We start from the raw sequence: 12,971 nt of genomic DNA, 5'->3' as shown, positions 1-12,971 counted from the left end.
TGCCTCCCAATAAATATATGACTTATTGATTGAAAACCAAATTGTGTAGATATATTTATCATAATCTCCTCAAGAAACTAATCTTTTCACTTCACCAAAGAAGACACTCAAGCTGCCAACAGACACATGAGGAAATGCTCAGGATCTCTGGCCATTAGAGAAATGCAAATCAAAACCACAATGAGGTATCATCTCACCCTGGCATTACTGGCACGAATCAATAAAATAGGAAATAACAAATGTTGGAGAGGCTGCAGGGAGATCAGAACTAGTATGCACTGCTGGTGGGAATACAAAATGATACAACCATTTTGGAAAATGATAGGGTGCTTCCTTAGAAAGCTAGAAATAGAAATATCATAAGATCCAGAAATCCCACTCCTAGGAGTATATCCTAGAGAAATAAGAGTCATCACATGAATAGACACAGGCACACCCATGTTCACTGCAGCACTGTTAACAACAGCAAAAAGACAAACAATGTAGATGCCCACTAACAGATGAATGGATAAACCAATTGTGGTATAGACACACAAGGGAGTATTAAGCAATGGTAAAGAACAACAATGAATCTGTGAAGCATCTCATAACATGGATGAATCTGGAGGATATTATGCCGAGTGAAAAGTCAATCACAAAAGGACAAATATTATATAAGACCACTACTGTAAATACTCATGAAAAGGTTTACATACAAAAAGAAACAATCTTTGATAGTTATGAGGGAGGGGAGGGGTGGGGATGGAAAAACACTTAATGGACAATAGATAAGTGGAAATATTGGTGAAGGGTAAGACAGTACACAATCCTGGGGAAGCCAGCACAACCTGTACAAGGCTAGGTCATGGTAACTCCATAGACACATCCAAATTCCCTGAAGAACCAAATTGCTGGGCTAAGGGCTGTGGGGATCATGATCTCGGGGAATACCTAGCTCAGCTGACATAATACAGTTTACAAAGAATATGTTCTATATTCTACTTTAGTGAGTAGCATCTGGAGTCTTAAAAGCCTGTGAGCAGCCATCTAGGATACTCCACTGGTCTTACCCCTTCAGAAGCAAGGAAGAAGGAAGAAAACTAAAGATAAACAAGGGAAAGATTAGTCCAAAGGACTGATGGACCACATCTACCATGGCCTCCACCAGACTTAGTCCAGTACAATGAGATGGTGCCCAGCTACCACCACTGACTGCTCTGACAGGGATCATGATAGAAAGTCCTGGACAGAGCTAGAAAAAATGTAGAACAAAATTCTAACTCAAAAAGAAAGACTAGACTTGCTGGTCTGACAGAGACTGAGAAATCTGAGAGTATGGCCCCTGGACAGCCTTTCAGCTCAGTAATGAGGTCACTCCTAAGGTCCATCCTTCAGCCAAAGGTTAAACAGGCCCATGGAACAAAACAAGACTAAAGGCGTGCACCAGCCCTGGGGCAGGGACTGGAAGGCAGGAGGGAACAGGAAAGCTGGTAATAGGGAACAGTAGTGTTGAGAAGGGAAAGTGCTGACATGTCTTGGGGTTGTTAACTAAAGTCATAGGACAACGTTTGTACTGTTTGATGAGAAACTAGTTTGTTCCGTAAACCTTCATCTAAAAAAAGTACAATTAAAAAAAAAAAAAACTAGTCTTTAATTTGATAGATTGTGCTTATTACTTAGAAAGGTTAATTATTTCTTCCTATTATAATAGTTTAAATTATCAGAATAAGGATAGATGTTCCCTCACATTTAAGACTCAAAGAGACAGAGGGAAAAAAAAAAAAAAAAGGTGAAAGCCTTATTTGGTGACCACCAAAACTTTAACTTTGGCAAGCGGAGGGTTAATGTAAAAGATTATTATGTTTATCTTGAGGAAGATTTATATTGTAATACATGTGAATTTCCCCCTGGAGAATTTGACGTTAAAATCCTCAATTCCAATTTCTCAGAGGAAGCAGAGTCTCTGCATGTCAGGAATATCATAGCCTTGATGTCATCTGGTTTCCCTTCATCTTCTTTTGGACACATCCCCAAAATGAGATTTTATTTCCATTCCAGACACAATTTAGAACATGGGTTTCAATGCTTAGGCAGGGAGTGTGAGGCGGTCAATGGAATCTGAAGGGGAAAAAATACCCTGTCCACTCCCTCTGTTCATTCGTTGTTTTTAGCAGCGATCAAGTTGGCCCCCGACCCTTGGCAACCCCATGCATGACGGAAAAAAACGCTGCCTGATTCTGCACCATCCCCATGATTAGCTACTGATTGGACTGTTGTGATCCATAGGGTTTTCATGGGCTGAGTTTTGGAAGCAGATGGCCAGGTCTTTCTTCCCAGTCCATCTTAGTCTGGAAGCTCCACTGAAAACTGTTTGGCATTAAACAGACGGTGGTGGCTGCACGCGAAGTGCATTGGCTAGGAATCAAATCCGGCTTTTTTGCGTGAAAGGTGAGAATTCTCCCACTGAATCACCACTGCCCTCTTTCTTAGAGGATGACTATCTCAAATGCTGGGGGATCATTTCAGCCCAGAGTGCAGATAAACTAAAAGTGGGCAACATATAAGAGCCCTGAAAAATGCGCTCTTGACCTTGGGTCATGGCCTATTCCGTACTTTTCATTGTGTCCTTCAGGGCGGCATAGGGACACAGAAACGCGATGCGGCAGGTGCAGATCTGTGAAGACATCTTCATTTCTCTGATGCAGAATGGGGACAGATGGATGAAAAGAATGTGTCTTGGCTGATCTGGAAAGAGCATGCTACCCTTTGGGAAAACATCTGGGCTGTAACATTGTTTTGCAGAGTATAAAGAAAGAATTTCTGGCTCTCTCACCCTGCTTAAGACTTCTGTCATTCTTAAACTACTCTTCGGTAGATCAAGATACAAAATCATTTGCACGTATCCACAATGTAGATTAATGGCACTTTGAGCATATACATATGTCCAGCTTCTTAGGCTGCATTAAAATTTATTACCTTTAGAAATTATTTCAAAACCAATTTGGACTGGTTACTGATCATAGGTCAAAGTTGAAATTCTACCACCAAACATCCAGAATAAACTTAACCATGAATACATGACTGCTTCTCTAACATTCTGTAGCTCGCTGTATGATATAGATATATCCCCCAAATCCGTAGCAATTCAATGGCTTAGAGATAAGTCCGACTACATAAAGGATATTTCTAGAACACCAAAATAAACTGTGTTAAAAGTAGAGATTAGCCAGCAAAGGCTAAAAACTTGTATGCATGTACATGTGTGTGTTTTATATCTCTTATCTTTTGGGATAAATTTGTATTTAATTATTTATATAATATTATCATGCATTTCCTTCTTGGCCAAGGAATCTCACTTTCATACAAAGGTCTGTTCTATTTGGGGTCACCTCCATTATGTCTTTATTTGTACATACTGACTCTGGCTTAAGGATACAGAAATTCATTATTTTTGACGGGTGCAAAATATATACCCAGCAATCCCAATCCTAGGGATAGATCCATAAGAAGTGAAAGCAGGAATGTAAAGAGAACTAGTACCCTCATGTTCGTTGCTGCATTTTATACAATAGTCAAACTGGATAAAACCAAAATGTTCATCAACTGATGAATGAGTAAGCAAGATGTGGTACATACACACAATGGCCTATCACGCAGTCACAAAGAGAAATAAAGTCCTGATGCATGCTACAACATGGATGAACCCTGAAAACATGCTGAGCAAAACAGGTCAGTTGCAAAAGTCATATAATCTCACTTACATGTAAGCAAAGATATAGAAACAAAGACTATCAGTGGCTACCAGGGGTGGGAGGAAAGGGGAGACGGGGCTGTTCACATAGGGGGGCACAGAGTTTATGTTAATGGTGGTGGGATAATTTGAAAGAGGATAGTGAGAATGGTTTCACAACTTGAAGAACATGATCAATGACACTGAATTATACATGTAGAACGTTTTGAAAGACAGAAAGTGAGGGTACAGCTGGGGAAACCCACAGTTAAAGATTGGTAAGGAGGTTGAAGGGGATACCACAGGTGACAGAATGAAACCTGAGTCTTCACTGACTACATAAGGCAAGCAGCAAGGGAATGGGGAAGACAGGCTGATAAAGGGTTTCAAGCAGGCCTTTATTGTCCTGATGTGTTTATTCACTTTTAAATCTTCCCCCACAAAACAAAAAACCAAACCCATTACTGTCAAGTTGATTTAGACTCATAGCAACCCTATAGGACAGAGTAGAACTGCCCCACAGATTTTCCAAGGAGTGTCTGGTGTATTCGAACTAACAACTTTTTGATTAGCAGCTGTAGCTCTTAACCACTACACCACCAGGTGAATCTTCTCAATAAAGTAAATATTAGGATATTGGTTTTTATTTTCATACCAGCAAAGACAGAACAGAGTTGATGATTAGGAAATGAGTTGTGGTACAGAAAAGGAGGCCTGGTGATAGTGAGGGAACTAGCTAGGGAGTGAGGTGGAAGGGTAGTGAATAGAGTAATGAAGCTTGGTTGTGTTCGCTGAGGTACAGGGGAAACCTACTCCGAGAAAGAGATGAGCCACTTAGATAATAAAGCATGCTGTGATGACACTGGGTCTATCTTCACTTAGTCACCCCAGGAAGGGTCATTACTAAAGAGAAAGAACCTACGGCAACCAATGGTGTGCCCAAAACTAACACAATGCCTTACCTACAACAAAACCTGTTGCCGTCAAGTTGATTCTGACTCATAGCGATCCTACAGGACAGAGCAGAACTGCCCCATAGGGTTTCCAATGATCGTCTGGTGGGTTCGAACTGCCAATCTTTTAGTTAGCAGCCGTAGCTCTTAACCACAACACCACCAGGGTTTCCTCACATACAAGGAGAACTCAATAAATGTCAGAGTTTGCTATCAGGAGCAAAATATTACCTATTACATTTTATTTTAAAAGTTTATTTCAGAATAAAAATATTATTCTCCAAATACAAAATTAAGCTTGCTCATTTGTAAATACACATGTGAATGTATATTCATAAGTATTATATTCATGTATGTATGGGTTTCCTGTTTTGTTTTTTATGCATATACATATTTATTTAGTACAGAAAAATAGAACAAAAAAATCATTTTTCCCTTTACTTATATTTACTATAATGCCTTCTTTCTTTTACGCCACCATTTTAAATTTAGAGAATACTTGATAGTTTCTTGAGTATGGTTCCCGGGGGGGGGGGGATCTACGTAACTAATTAATCTATTATTTCTGCTATGATAAAGAAGTGAGCTTTTGTCTCTTCTCCCCATTTAGAAATAATGGCAGCGTGCTTAGGACAATGCTAAAAATAAGACAGACACAGAGAGAAACAGACTGTCCTTTCTACTAAAGTTTGACTATTTGAACTTTAAATGTTGAATATGCAATGATTTCTCCAAGATCAGTAGTTGGGTATTTTCTTACACAAATGAGACAATTAAAAATGTCTCATTTTCTTCCCCGTACCTTCTCTTCTTTCTGTTTCTCACTCAGCTTTGCCATCTGAGAATAAGCGTGAGCTGAACCACCTGTTCTGTTTCCCTAGTAGTGCTTCATTCCCAGGAAGCAATGCCATCTTCTCGTCCCCCTTCCCTCCTTCTCAGGGTATGGCACCTGCACACACCCCATATTCTAACCTCAAGTTCTCTGTCTGACTCCTCGCAGAGAGCGTCAATAGCCTGTGTGTCTTCAGGCAAGCTCTGAAGGACAGCCAGAAATAGACTTTTAAATTGTGTCAGATTTTCATCTCTCTGAAGAGTACAGTGATGCAGTTTTCACAGACGGCCAGATGAAGCCTGAATCTAAGAAACATCTGGTTTGGGCTATCGCACAAGCCTTTAGTCTAAGCAAAAGTGTGCATCATTTTACTTTTGCTGCTACCATCATCCATTTCCTTTAGGGTACGTGAGGGCTCAAAATAACTTCCTTACCAAAATAGTGTGAACTTCACTTACAACACTTGATCTTACATGGGACCAGTCCTTTGTTTAACATGCAAAGGTGAAGTGGAACAAAATGGCCAATTATCACTAAATGGTACTCAGGTTTTTAAAATGACAATTTACTTCAAAATTACTTCTAAGGATAATATAAACATCAGAATTTTCGTTTTTTTAAATCAAAGAGTTGGTTAAGTATCAAAAGGTTCAGAATATGGTATTTAAAGTTTTAGGAGTAATATTCATAAGAGATAAAACTGTTTTCAAAATCAGAATGAGAGACCAGGATTATGTACAATCTAAGAGCTAACTTAAGTTTTTCTTTTTTTCCTTGTTTTAAGCCAAATTTCTTTTATTCTCATTGAAGTAATATAGTTAATATCTAATTTCCATAAAAAAGGAAAAATGTAAGAAATGAGGAAAACTGTCAAAAAATTCAAATAATCTATTTATATCACTTGCAACTAGTTTTTTTTTTTTTTTTTTTTCACACAATGCCTTACCCCTTTAAGTCTTGGGTAGGGGTTATGTTCAGAAAACAAAAATATATACTTTTTAGGAGATATACAGAATGGATAATTTAGGAAGACTATAACATAATGGTTGAAGTATTTAACATCATAATTTATTACTTAAAGACAACTTGTATTTATCAAAGTTTCTAGCTTATTTTATTTGAACAGACAAAACAGGAGTTACCACCTTAAAGCCCAGCCTTTGCGGATGTTCCTATGATAATGATTGTTGTTGTCACGTGTGCCTTTGAGTTGCTTCTGACTCATAGCGACCACAATTGACAGAGCAGAACTGCGCCATAGGGTTTCCTAGGTTTTAATCTTTACAGGAGCGGACTGACAAGTCTTTTCTTAATGGAGCTGCTGGGTGGATCTGAATCACCAACCTTTCAGTTAGCAGTGGAGTACTTAACCATTGTGCCCTGCAGGGCTCCTTGTGAAGACAGTAATGAGATAAATTTCCAGTTCTCACGCACAGGAAACCTAGCAGATTCACTCCTCTGTTTCTGCACACAAGGTCACACTGGCAATACGGATCCCCAAGTTATGGTCGCATCTTTGAGAAATGAATTACAAAGTGCGTATAAAAAGAAGGCTATCACATTCCAGCCTGACACCCTGCTGGCTGCTTGAGCCCATTTTAACTCTCACAGCTTTAATTTCAAGCCCAAGGGAGGGCAGCTTTCAAGAATACCATTTTGACTCTCTGAATACATTTCCAATGTTGCACAGCTTCACACGATATTTGGGTCCACCTAGAGCAATTAAGATTAATGTGTAGAACAGTCCTCATTGACAACCTTTCTGTATCTCCTGCAAAGCAAAAGCGCATTGATTCCATTCCTACTACCTTCAACTGATACCATTACCAGGGAATTCCTAGGGAAAGACTAAGGACAGTGGGAAAGCAAGAGAGCTGGATGGCAAGGTAATGGCAAACCCCAAACAGGAACTACTTCTCTTTCCAGGGTGTGGTGGATTTTGTTTTAAGCATGGCTCAATTTGCGTAACCTTAAAAATAAATTTTTAGTTGTCTCCATTAAAACCTTATAGATAAAAATTCTGCCTTTTGTAGTATTTTAGTGGATTTATTACAAATTGAAGAGATTTTATAATCTCTCAGTTCAACAAGTTATAATCTATTCATGCAGATGCACTGAATTAAATGAGACCAAGAATTAAAAAAAAAAAAATCCATGCAAACCACAGATCTATCAAATTACATATTGGCACATGACAAAGTTTACAGCTTTGTTGATGACAAGGCCAAATGCAAAAAGGATTGTGGGGAAAGCAAAGTTGGTAATTTAGGCAGAAACAAGCATAACTGACGATGCTCAATGTCTATTTTTTAATAGGCTCTGTCTTAATACCACAAAGGCTCTTTCATATTAAGAGTAATCAACGTATAATTAAAGACAGACAGATATATCAATTGATCAATAGACAGACTGTGCACGCAAGCCTGGAAAACAGCTGAATAAAGTCGTAGTAGTTGGGAAATGCAGCCATACTACAGAAGAATATGCTTGAAAATACTTCTCTCAAACGGTCACAAAAACAATACCCTTTACATCTTTAAGATAAGCAGTGGTTTCTCAGTGATGCACTTACCATGTGTCACCTGCACAAAGAACAAAAAATGTTCTTCAGAACAAGGTTATGCAGGGCTTAGAAGGAAGTCTCTACTATCTTTTGAGTTTAGTGTTGACAGGATGGAGTGAGATGATAATTACATTCTTCACAGGCTTTTAGTCCAAGTGCAAATAAAAATGTAAAAGTTTTGCTTCCTTTTACACTCTATAGTCATCGTGGTACACGGATTCAAGTTTCAAGAGTTTATTATTCTTAGGATATCTTTAGAAAAGAATTCTTGGTCTTTTTTCAGCCCAGAGTTGGAAAACAGTGCTGATACTGTTGTAAATGGCAAACACAGTAGTTGAGATGTTTTTAAGTTTTTTTTTTTTTTAAATGATCTAAATGCTTCCAAGGCCCAAGCTAGATGCTTAGCCAAACCATAAATTCTGGAAAGGCTATCCAATTTTTTTTTTTTAATTGCATGTGTCAGACATCACATGCTATTGACACACCTATTAGAGTTTAAAACTAAGCACAGTTTCCCGAAGGACCTACCATTTAACTGCAAGACTGTGAATAACAATACCAATGGGAACTGCTATTAGATGGAAACAGAGGTAATTTATACAACCAAAAAAAAAAAAAAATTTATACAATCAAAGCAAGAGGAAATTCAAGGTGATGTTTATACTTGAACTTGTGGCAGTAGCAGAGAGCTCCTAATTTTTTTAATGCTCGTTAACTAATCAAATTTCCTAAAGGCACCAAACAACTACAGGAAATACCCCTACAGTGAAAAGTACCCAGGGCTCGTTATATGAGCTATCAATTCCCATTCATTGGCTTACTTAGGTTATCCAAACTTTAAGCTAAATCCATACTTTAAAAAACTTCAGGTAATTGAATTAATTATATTGATGTTTGTGTTTTTTTGTGTATTTTTTTTTTTTTTAATTTTTATTAAGCTTCAAGTGAACATTTACCATTCCAATCAGTCTGTCACATGTAGGTTTACATACATCTTACTCCCTTCTGCCACTTGCTCTCCCCCTATTGAGTCAGCCCTTACAGTCTCTCCTTTCGTGCCAATTTTGCTATCTTCCCTCTCTCTCTATCTTCCCATCCCCCCTCCATTCAAGAGTTGCCAACACACTCTCCAGTGTCCACCTGATTTAATTAGCTCACTCTTCATCAGCATCTCTCTCCCCACCACTGACCAGTCCTTTTCATGCCTGATGATTTGTCTTTGGGGATGGTTCCTGTCCTGTGCCATCAGAAGTTCTGGGGAGCATTGTCTCTGGGATTCCTCTAGTCGCAATCATACCATTAGGTATGGTCTTTTCATGAGAATTTGGGGTCTGTATCCCATTGGTCTCCTGCTCCCTCAGGAGTTGTCTGTTGTGCTCCCTGACAGGGGAGACATCGATTGTGGCCGGGCACCAACTAGCTCTTCTGGTCTCAGGATAATGTAGTTCTCTGGTTCATGTGGCCCTTTCTGTCTCTTGGGTTCTTAGTTGTCGTGTGACCTTGGTGTTCTTCCTTTGCCTTTGCTCCAGGTGGGTTGAGACCAATTGATGTATCTTAGATGGCCGCTTGTTGGTTTTTAGGACCCCAGGCGCCACAATTCAAAGTGGGATGCAGAGTGTTTTCATAATAGAATTATTTTGCCCATTGACTTAGAAGTCCCCTCAAACCAAGTTCCCCAGACCCCAGCCCCTGCTCCGCTGACCTTTGAAGCTTTCATTTTATCCCGGAAACCTCTTGGCTTTTAATCCAGTCCAATTAGGCTGACCTTCCTTGTATTGAGTGTTGTCTTTCCCTTCACCCAAAGCAGTTCTTATCTACTGATTGATCAATAAAAAGCCCTCTCCCTCCCTCCCTCCCTCCCCTCTTTGTAACCACAAAAGTATGTGTTCTTCTCCATTTTTTCTATTTCTCAAGATCTTATAATAGTGGTCTTATACAATATTTGTCCTTTTGCAACTGACTCATTTCGCTCAGCATAATGCCTTCCAGGTTCCTCCATGTTATGAAATGTTTCAGAGATTCGTCACTGTTCTTTATCGATGCGTAGTATTCCATTGTGTGAATATACCACAATTTATTTACCCATTCATCCGTTGACGGACACCTTGGTTGCTTCCAGCTTTTTGCTGTTGTAAACAGAGCTGCAATAAACATGGGTGTACATATATCTGTTTGTGTGAAGGCTCTTGTATCTCTAGGATATATTCCGAGGAGTGGGATTTCTGGGTTGTATGGTAGTTCTATTTCTAACTGTTTAAGATAACGCCAGATGGATTTCCAAAGTGGTTGTACCATTTTACAATCCCACCAGCAGTGTATGAGAGTTCCAATCTCTCCGCAGCCTCTCCAACATTTATTATTTTGTGTTTTTTGAATTAATGCCAGTCTAGTTGGTGTCAGATGGAATCTCATCGTAGTTTTAATTTGCATTTCTCTAATGGCTAATGATCGGGAGCATTTTCTCATGTATCTGTTGGCTGCCTGAATATCTTCTTTCGTGAAACGTGTGTTCCTATCCTTTGCCCACTTCTTGATTGGGTTGTTCGTCTTTTTGTGGTTGAGTTTTGACAGAATCATGTAGATTTTAGAGATCAGGCGCTGGTCTGAGATGTCATAGCTGAATATTCTTTCCCAGTCTGTAGGTGGTCTTTTTACTCTTTTGGTGAAGTCTTTAGATGAGCATAGGTGTTTGATTTTTAGGAGCTCCCAGTTATCTGGTTTCTCTTCATCATTTTTGGTAATGTTTTGTATTCTGTTTATGCCCTGTATTAGGGCTCTTAGGGTTGATCCTATTTTTTCTTCCATGATCTTTATCGTTTTAGTCTTTATGTTTAGGTCTTTGATCCACTTGGAGTTAGTTTTTGTGCATGGTGTGAGGTATGGGTCCTGTTTCATTCTTTTGCAAATGGATATCCAGGTATGCCAGCACCATTTGTTAAAAAGACTATTATTTCCCCAATTGACTGACACTGGTCCTTTGTCAAATATCAGCTGCTCATACGTGGATGGATTTATATCTGGGTTCTCAATTCTGTTCCATTGGTCTACGTGCAGGTTGTTGTACCAGTACCAGGCTATTTTGATTACTGTAGCTATATAATAGGTTCTGAAATCAGGTAGGGTGAGGCCTCCCACTTTCTTCTTCTTTTTCAGTAATGTTTTGCTTATCCGGGGGTTCTTTCCCTTCCATATGAAATTAGTGATTTGTTTCTCTATCCCCTTAAAGTATGACATTGGTATTTGGATTGGAAGTGCGTTATAGGTATAAATGGCTTTTGGTAGAAGAGACATTTTTACTATGTTAAGTCTTCCTATCCATGAGCAGGGTATGTTTTTCCACTTAAGTATGTCCTTTTGAATTTCTTGTAGCAGAGTTTTATAGTTTTCTTTGTATAGGTCTTTTACATCCTTGGTAAGATTTATTCCTAAGTATTTTATCTTCTTGGGGGCTACTGTGAATGGTATTGATTTGGTTATTTCCTCTTCGGTGTTCTTTTTGTTGATGTAGAGGAATCCAAGTGATTTTTGTATGTTTATTTTATATCCTGAGACTCTTCCAAACTCTTCTATTAGTTTCAGTAGTTTTTTGGAGGATTCCTTAGGGTTTTCCATGTATACGATCATGTCATCTACAAATAGTGATAGCTTTACTTCCTCCTTACCAATCTGGATACCCTTTATTTCTTTGTCTAGCCTAATTGCCCTGGCTAGGACTTCAAGTACGATGTTGAATAAGAGCGGTGATAAAGGGCATCCTTGTCTGGTTCCCGTTCTCAAGGGAAATGCTTTCAGGTTCTCTCCATTTAGAGTGATATTGGCTGTTGGCTTTGCATAGATGCCCTTTATTATGTTGAGGAATTTTCCTTCTATTCCTATTTTGGTAAGAGTTTTTATCATAAATGGGTGTTGAACTTTGTCAAATGCCTTTTCTGCATCTATTGATAAGATCATGTGGTTTTTATCTTTTGTTTTATTTATGTGATGGATTACATTAATGGTTTTTCTGATATTAAACCAGCCTTGCATACCTGGTATAAATCCCACTTGATCAGGGTGAATTATTTTTTTGATGTGTTGTTGGATTCTATTGGCTAGAATTTTGTTGAGGATTTTTGCATCTATGTTCATGAGGGATATAGGTCTAAAATTTTCTTTTTTTGTAATGTCTTTACCTGGTTTTGGTATCAGGGAGATGGTAGCTTCATAGAATGAGTTGGGTAGTATTCCGTCTTTTTCTATGCTTTGAAATACCTTCAGTAGTAATGGTGTTAAGTCTTCTCTGAAGGTTTGGTAGAACTCTACAGTGAAGCCGTCTGGGCCAGGACTTTTTTTTGTTGGAAGTTTTTTGATTACCGTTTCAATCTCTTTTTTTGTTATGGGTCTATTTAGTTGTTCTACTTCTGAATGTGTTAGTTTAGGTACATAGTATTATTCCAAGAATTTATCCATTTCTTCTAGGTTTTCAAATTTGTTAGAGTACAATTTTACATAGTAATCTGAAATGATTCTTTTAATTTCATTTGGTTCTGTTGTGATGTGGTCCTTCTCGTTTCTTATTCGGGTTATTTTTTTCCTTTCCTGTTTTTCTTTAGTCAGTCTAGCCAATGGTTTATCAATTTTGTTAATTTTTTCAAAGAACCAGCTTTTGGCTTTGTTAATTCTTTCTATTGTTTTTCTGTTCTCTAATTCATTTACTTCAGCTCTAATTTTTATTATTTGTTTTCTTCTGGTGCCTGATGGGTTCTTTTGTTGCTCACTTTCTATTTGTTCAAGTTGTCGGGACAGTTCTCTGATTTTGGCTCTTTCTTCTTTTTGTATGTGTGCATTTATCGATATAAATTGGCCTCTGAGCACTGCTTTTGCTGTGTCCCAGAGGTTTTGATAGGAAGTATTTTCATTCTCGTTGCTTTCTAA

General features: G+C 38.4%; 1 protein-coding gene across 18 annotated transcripts in view; it reads right to left on the bottom strand.

Moving 5' to 3' along the window:
* The window catches only part of PTPRD (protein tyrosine phosphatase receptor type D), a 354,453-nt gene that overhangs the window by 251,046 nt on the left and 90,436 nt on the right, over window positions 1–12,971 (bottom strand). The window lies entirely within an intron of this gene.

The sequence above is a fragment of the Loxodonta africana genome, chromosome 9 (genome assembly GCF_030014295.1).
Source record: "Loxodonta africana isolate mLoxAfr1 chromosome 9, mLoxAfr1.hap2, whole genome shotgun sequence".
Lineage (NCBI taxonomy): Eukaryota > Metazoa > Chordata > Mammalia > Proboscidea > Elephantidae > Loxodonta > Loxodonta africana.
This window is presented reverse-complemented; position numbering and strand designations above follow the sequence as displayed.